Below are 8511 nucleotides of genomic sequence, written 5' to 3' on the forward strand. Positions count from 1 at the left end.
GCTGTGCCGTCCCACACAACGTGGGACATCTGGTCACGCTACGTCAAACGTTTACATTCAAAATACATGGGGACGCGCCTCGGGGAGCATCCAGAGATCCCGCTGTGCGTCCCGCGTCTCCTGTGTCTCCTTTTGTGTGTGGGAAGCTTTTGACACACGTCCAGTGCCTCCTGTGCGGCCGACAATCAGGAGCTTTTCCCCAACAGTGACATAGGGGCGGAGGGCGCCCTGACATTGGTCTGACAACCCATTAGTCCGACTGAGCAGAGGTGCCACTAGTCCGACGTCTCTTTAGTCAGAAAAAAACAGGCCCGTTTTCGGAATATTGAGACGTTGGACTAATGGGACGACCACGGAGCGGAGCCACCGGCGGCTATGAATGAAATTGGATCTGGCCACCAGGGACGTGCACAGATAGAGCCCAGGTGGTGCTCAAGCACCTGCCCCTTTGCCCTGTACCCTTTAAGTGCCCTTCTCCAGACCTGCTTTTTTCTCTCCCCAATATTAAGTCTTATTTCATTCATATTTCATTATTGTTGTTAGATGTTTGCCCTGCTAAGCCAACATGTGCTGAAAATACAGTTTTAATGCGCAACAACTTCAAATGGCGCTTCATGCCTCCTCTGCCTCTCGAGCCGCGGCGGCGCCGACGCTCCTGATCCCAGAAGGGCAGCTTTGGTGTCCCCGCGTTTACTCGTAAGATGGTACAGCCCATCTACGACACGGGAGTAAAGTAACCAAAGTAAATTCGATAACTTTATGAACGAGCCAGCGCGACATGACTGGATTATTAAGGGGAAAGGAAACCAAAGGAAACAAAAGGGCCGACAGGGCGAGGAAGTCAGCGCCGCCGCGCGTGTCGAGACCATCCGGACAAAGTCAGTGGTAACAAGTCAGTGACTTTAGCGGTTCTGTTTTGTCGCGCTATAAAATGATCTTAAAATGAGCTGTATTATTCAGACTAAGTCAGGGCTGAGCGTAGACCAGGGCCAGAGCAGAGTGCGCTGAGGTAGGGGAGAGGAGGAGAGAGAAGGTGAGGAGGTGCCTGCGTTCTGGACACTGTGCATCTGTGGGAGGATTATTGTTATTTAAGATATTTTTGACATGGACAAAGGAATGATATTGACAAACCAGATGTTTTAAGTGTAGGCTATAGTACCTTTCCATTTGGCCTATTTTATTTGTATTTGTGCTAATCTTAAGTGCAGAGCCTTGTGATAGTCCTACATCGTCCTCTATAGTTTATTAATAGGTCCACATAATTGGACATTTTTTGTTGCTGTGTTAATCAGTGGTCTGTTAGTGTCAATAGTTATAGAAAAATCACTCCTTTTATTTCGCGGGAGGTGCCCTTTTGTCTTGGTTGAGCACCTGCCCCTCAAAATGTCTGTGCACGCCACTGCTGGCCACACACGGTAAACAAGTTGCTGATTGGCGGCTAAGGCCGAACCAATCACGACCGTCACGCCGGGCTCACACCAAGCGGCAAAAAAACGCTTTCCGTCGCTCAGCTTGCTCTACTTCCTTCGCCAGCCCCCCTTGTGCAGGAGCGCGTGGAGGTGGGTTTGAGACGCAGCTTTTGCGCATGAGCCAATTACGCACAGGTGTCTGTCAGATCCTGTTCTGTGGTTGGTGGCCGCCACCGGAAATGGCTCTGTATTTGCATAGCGTTGACATTTTTTTAACGCTAGTCTCCGCTCCGGCCGCCCGTATTTCGCCGCTCTCCTGTGGATTTCCGGAGGCTTCTTTCCGGTCGCCAGGCAGCATAGGGAATGGATGGAAGCTCGCGGCTCTCCTCTCTTCCGCTGTTCTAGGTGTGAGCCAGGCGTCACAGAGAAATGACAAGGTTACGTCACTCGCTGCACCAGGGGCGGACTGGGACTAAAAAACGGCCCTGGACTCGGACCAGCCCGGCCCAAGTTAGTGTAAACGTACGCGTCCACAAAGACATTTTTTACATCAATTTATAATAGGCTTAATTTTCATTGCGCAATTGCTGTGTCACCAATGAACAACAGAGCTGTTAAACAAATAGAATAGAGATTTTTTGAAAAAAAAAATTGCTGCTTCGCTGTGCAATCGCAAGGCCGGGTAGCAGCAGCCCTTCTGTGCTCCTCCAGAATGGACCTATGGCCAGTCCGCCCCTGCGCTGCACCACTGCCAACCATAAAATGTCACAGGCGCGTGTTTGAGAGGTGAATGTAACCAATTTAAAACCAGAGATTAAAAAAACACACCCTATGAATAGGTTATTTATTAAATACTTGGTATAAAACAATGGGCCCATGTAAGACGAATATAAAAACTTAAAACCAACTAAAAACAGTCAGTCCAGTGGTCCATCCATGTTCTTGGTCTCTGGTTGGCGACCTCCATATCTCCGTCCCGACGCCTCCTCCAGCCAGCCATGTCCCATGCCTCCTCTAGCGGGCTGCGTCCCGGCGCCTCCTCCAGCCAGCCATGTCCCATGCCTCCTCCAGGGAGCTGCGTCCTTGCGCCTCGACCACGCACCTGCGTAAACGCGCCGCGGCCAGCGCGCCTCCTCTACGGGTCGAGGAACGGGGTGTCTCCTCTACTGCAGCCGCCATGCGCTTCCTCGCCATAGCAGCAGGGACCGGGCCGTGCCCTCGAGCTCCATCTGTTCTGCCAGCCGCCGCCGGAACCCCCAGGTCGTGGGTCTCCTTCCTTCCTTCTTTTCCTTTTTTCCTCCCACTCTATGTGCACCTGTGTTGATGTACCGTCTAACGCCGGGCTCACACCAAGCGGCAAAAAAACGCTTTCCGTCGCTCAGCTTGCTCTACTTCCTTCGCCAGCCCCCCCTTGTGCAGGAGCGCGTGGAGGTGGGTTTGAGACGCAGCTTTTGCGCATGAGCCAATTACGCACAGGTGTCTGTCAGATCCTGTTCTGTGGTTGGTGGCCGCCGCCGGAAATGGCTCTGTATTTGCATAGCGTTGAAATTTTTTTAACGCTAGTCTCCGCTCCGGCCGCCCGTATCTCGGCGCTCTCCTGTGGATTTCCGGAGGCTTATTTCCGGTCGCCAGGCAGCATAGGGAATGAATGGAAGCTCGCCGCTCTCCTCTCTTCCGCCGCTCTAGGTCTGAGCCCGGCGTAACACAGGTGCGCTGATTGTGGCACAGGTGCACTGGAGTGCCAGTCCCCGCCTCAAAGTGGGAGGCGGCCAGATTAAAATACATGCACAATACAAATGAAATGGTTTAAAAACACACAGAAAAAATAGCCAGCCATCCCACTGGCAGTCCCTGCAACTTAAGCACAACCAGCTCCATGTTCTATTTCGGTCCATATCGAGGATTTCGCTGAGGCCTTGTGAGGAGCCTCTTGTTGCAGCAAGGCACTATTGAGTCCATGTTGATTTAACAAAACACTAATAGAAAATAAAAAAATAATAGACACCACGCTCCCAAATCCTGCCGACAACGCCATAAAATGTCACAGGTTTGACTTCCTGGAGAATCTGTGGTGTGGTGTAGCCAATGATAAAACCAGTTTAAGAACATTAAAATACAATAGTTGCTCCTGCCGTCAATCCGTCCTCCTTTGCATGCCAGTCTATAAAATCCTTCGTTCCGTCCAATGCCATGCCCGTGCCGCCTGCTCCACACCGTGTCCTCTGTCTCTCCCCCCTTCCTGTGCCAACCCGCCTCCGCTATTATATCCCCTTCACAATCAAGGTGCAGCTGTGTCTTGCAGTGGCGGCTGGTGATGTGAAAACCAGGGGGGGCTGTTGCCTCGACCTACCTTCAATTATATTTTAGAAGATACTTATAAACATTGTTTTTAACTTAAAAAAGAAAGTTATCTTTGGGGCATTTAATATTATTATTTTATGTAGAATATATTCAAAACTTATTGCTTAGTTTTATTCAACAAAAAAATAAATCATTTCTGACTAAAGTGTAACGATAGTCACGATACATATTTGTATCGTGCATCACTGATATGTGTTTTGTACCAACAGAACCAGAACAAAGGCAGGAGGTGTTTCCTCTTTGATTTCATGTACAGTTTTAGTCCCAGACCTGCTGTGATTTCATTATGAGCCTCAGAGCCACAGGTTTAAACCTGTATAAACCGACAGACAAATGATCCGGTCAGATATAATGTGCAGCTCACGTATAGAAGAGAGTCCTCCTCCTCCTGTAGCACCTGGAGCTCCACCTCTGTTTCCCTCAGTGAATGAATGACGTTCCCCTCTCCTGTCGTAGCTCCTCCTCATGGTCCTGAATCTTCTCTCCATCAAATGTCCAAGTCCTGGGACAGAACTGTCTGTCCAAGTCAGCGAGGGTTGTCTCAAAGTGTGAGATAAACAAGCAGCAGCTAAAGCAGATGAGCTAGTTAGCATCGTCATGCTACCTCCAGGAAAGTCCATTCAGACGTGACTTCTGACGGAAGAAAGTTGTCCCAAGTCCATTAGTTTGACTAAGTCCTTTCACCTCCTCTCAGGAAACAACACGAAGCTTCTCCGTCTCTCAAATGAGAAGTTTTTCCTCCGATCGTCCGTGAGCTCAGAGCTGCTCCCACAACGAGCTACTCGTGTTTGTTTACAGTAGAGCTTCCTCGTATTTCACCTGTTAAATCTCCGATCGGGGATTTATTATTGCGCGTCTCTGATTGGTTGAATTAATGATATACAGTGACGTTTTTATACCATATCAGAGTACCATTGGTTAGATGTTTGGAGCGCTGTTCCTCGCCGCCCCAAGCACAAAACTACACATTTATGAGACTGTGTTACAGCGGTTACAGCACACGATGAACCAGGCAGACAAAATGACACCTCCTTCACCTCCACTCCCCCTCCCTCCACTGTATAAAAGACCTGTATATAAGAAAGTTAGGATTTTGCTAAGCTTAAAACTTTTTATTTTATTTGCAAAATTGATAGGAGGGGCGGCGCCCCACCGCCCATAACGCCGGGCTCACACCAAGCGGAAAAAAAACGCTTTCCGTCGCTCAGCTTGCTCTACTTCCTTCGCCAGCCCCCCTTGTGCAGGAGCGCGTGGAGGTGGGTTTGAGACGCAGCTTTTGCGCATGAGCCAATTACGCACAGGTGTCTGTCAGCGCTTGTTCTGTGGTTGGTGGCCGCCGCCGGAAATGGCTCTGTATTTGCATAACGTTGAAATTTTTTTAACGCTAGTCTCCGCTCCGGCCGCCCGTATCTCGGCGCTCTCCTGTGGATTTCCGGAGGCTTCTTTCCGGTCGCCAGGCAGCATAGGGAATGAATGGAAGCTCGCCGCTCTCCTCTCTTCCGCTGCTCTAGGTCTGAGCCCAGCGTAATGGACCAGCCGCCACTGGTGTCTTGTAGACAAACAGGGGCAGGGCTACCAGGGCAACAAGCTTGCTTTAGTATAAATTCAACTTTAAAAACATGCACCAAAACACACTAAAAACTTAAAACCAGTCCATTCGTGCCCGTGACACACATATCCGTGTTTCTTTTACCTAAACACCCAGAATGAAAAGTGACGACATGAAAACTTATTTCAGTGGCTGGATTTGCGCTGGGAATGTCTTAGGGCCTTGATGATGCCAGGAGCATTCTCTCCGGAGAAAGTAAGTGCTACTACTGCTAAAGCTCTGATCTGATCTGTGAAAACAAGAAATATGCACTACTGGCTAGCTCGCATCAGTCCAAACAAGTATTAGGCACTAATAACATTAATAAAGTTGTCAAATACATAAAGCAGCCTTTATGATGATCACATACTGAGCCGGGCGTGATGCATGTGTGGTTTATTGAGCTGACACGCCTCCAGAGAGTCTTGACGTTCAGACGTGTCATTTGTGACAAGTGTCTGACTTCAATAAGCACAAGCATCCAACTAGGGGCTTGGGACACACTTTTGACACCCGAAAAACATGTGGTGTGGACACAGCATTACTCGGCCTTGCAGAAGACTCGTGTATTCTGTGTGTTAGTAGTTGAACATACTCGCAACATCTGTGCATGTTTGTGTAATGTTTATTAAACAAGCACTTGTGCATCAGATGAGAGCAGCCGCTGAGATAGTCACAGATTTACAGTATGATAGAGGCCTAAATCGGTTGTTGCCACGGAATTGGAATTGTCCAATCACAAATGACTACATAGGACATTGCCATGCAAATCCATTGTAACTACTATCATCCAACTCTGGTTACCAAATGAAAGAATTCTAGTCATAAAAGGAGATGTTAACATACTATAGTTTTGCATTATTTTCAGTTCGCTCATTAAAGTAAGCAGGATTCCATACTGTACATGGAATGATGGATATTATTATTGGTTCATTTGTTAATGAACATGCCACACCAGATTGAAGTGTTTCATTTCAATTCAATACTTTATTCGATCCCTGAAGGGCAATTTGTGTGCAGCCAGCAGAAACATACAGAAACAATCATACAGATTGGAAACAATAAAAAGACAAAAAGACTATAATTTATCATTTCTAAAAACAAATGCAAACACATGTGGAGATTATATCAAATTCATATAGTGCACCAACCCAGGAGAAGGTAAAGTGTCTATAACTTATGAAGGAACCCAATAACAGTGGGGATTAAAGTTTTTAAACATTTCCATCCGTTGTCCCCCACTCTCACTCTCAAACACACTCTCATTCATCCTGGCCTATTTTACATGTTTTTCGTGGTAGGGGAAACCGGTGTACCTGATATGAAGGAAACCTACGCAGACACGGGAAGGACACACAGAAAGGCCCGTCCGGCTGGACCTCAGGCCGTTCCAAAGGCGAGGACTCATCATCATGTGTTTGTCCTGACTTTGGGAATGAGTAGGAGACCCGGAGTGTTGGACTTTAGGCCCGTAGTGTTGGACTTAAGCCCGTAGTGCAGGTCTTTTGGCCTGGAGTGCGGGACTTTAGCTCCGGAGTGTTGGACTTTAGGCCCGTAGTGTGGGTCTTTTGGCCTGGAGTACGGAACTTTAGCCCCGGAGTGCAGGACTTAGCCCCTGAATGCGGGACTGTAGGCCCGTAGTGTGGGTCTTTTGGCCTGGAGTACGGGACTTAGCCCCGGAGTGCGGGCTCTTTAGGCCCGTAGGGTGGATCTTTTGGCCTGGACTGCGGGACTTTAGCCCCTAGGGTGTTGGACTTTAGGCCCGTAGTGCGGGTCTTTTGGCCTGGAGTACGGGACTTAACCCCCGGAGTGCGGGCTCTTTAAGCCCGTAGGGTGGATCTTTTGGCCTGGACTGCGGGACTTTTGCCCCTAGGGTGTTGGACTTTAGGCCCGTAGTGCGGGTCCTTTGGCCTGGAGTGCGGGACTTTAGCCCCAGAGTGCGGGACTTTAGGCCCGTAGTGCGGGTCTTTTGGCCTGAAGTGCGGGACTTTAGCCCCGGAGTGCGGGACTAGGCCCGTTGTGCAGGACTTTAGGCCCGTGGTGCGGGTCTTTTGGCCTGGAGTGCGGGTCTTTTGGCCTGGAGTGCAGGACTTTAGCCCCGGAGTGCGGGACTTTAGGCCCGTAGTGCGGGTCTTTTGGCCTGGAGTGCAGGACTTTAGCCCCAGAGTGCGGGACTGTAGGCCCGTAGTGTGGGTCTTTTGGCCTGGAGTCTGGGACTTTAGGCCGGGAGTGCGGGGCTTAGGCCCGGAGTGCGGGGCTTAGGCCGGGAGTGCGGGGCTTAGGCCGGGAGTGCGGGGCTTAGGCCGGGAGTGCGGGGCTTAGGCCGGGAGTGCGGGGCTTAGGCCCGGAGTGCGGGGCTTAGGCCCGGAGTGCGGGGCTTAGGCCGGGAGTGTGGATCTTTTGGCCTGGAGTGCGAGGCTTTTGCCCCAGAGTGTTGGACCCTAGGCCTGTAGTGTTGGACTTTAGGCCCAGAGTGTGGGTCTTTTTTCTTCTAATATATCATTTTCAGAATCATGAGAAAATTGAGTGTTTTATACTTAACTTTTTGAATGTAATTGTTTTTGAGAAAATAAAGATTCACACATTTTCATTACAATGTTACTCAGCCCCTCGGAGGGCCAAAGAGAGAGCCAGGTTTAGGTTCCCCTGTGCTCAGAGCCAAACCTGATTTTATTCATAAATGACTGTCAAAATCGGTGCGAATCCCTTTACTTTTTTACTGTAAGTACATTTCAAAGTTGCTACTTAAACATTTTGAGTTGAATTTGAGTTGAAGAATTTTCCTGTGACACGTTTACTCGAGTATTTCTTGATCCTATGTCTGTCTGCATCAGTGCCTCTCCCTCCTCTGATGCCCTGTTACACAATAGCCCTCAGTCATGTACGAACCCTTTCATTTGGCTGCTGTGCCTTCCATGGCATGTCCTGCTCATTATCCTGAAGCGGGACGTCCTGGATGGAGATATCTCATTATGTATGGCCCCGTTTGAGCACAACGGGGCAGAGGGGCTCTTACGGGGGCATCAGGGGGGCGTGTGCTACTGTCCCGTCACAAACTGCTCTCTTCGGTCTATGTGGGCGCCCATTGTTCACACGCTCATTATAGCAAATACGTGGGACAAGGACGTTCGGAACAGTCTGCACTGTGGACAT

This window comes from Gobius niger (assembly GCF_951799975.1).
Source record: "Gobius niger genome assembly, chromosome: 15".
NCBI lineage: Eukaryota > Metazoa > Chordata > Actinopteri > Gobiiformes > Gobiidae > Gobius > Gobius niger.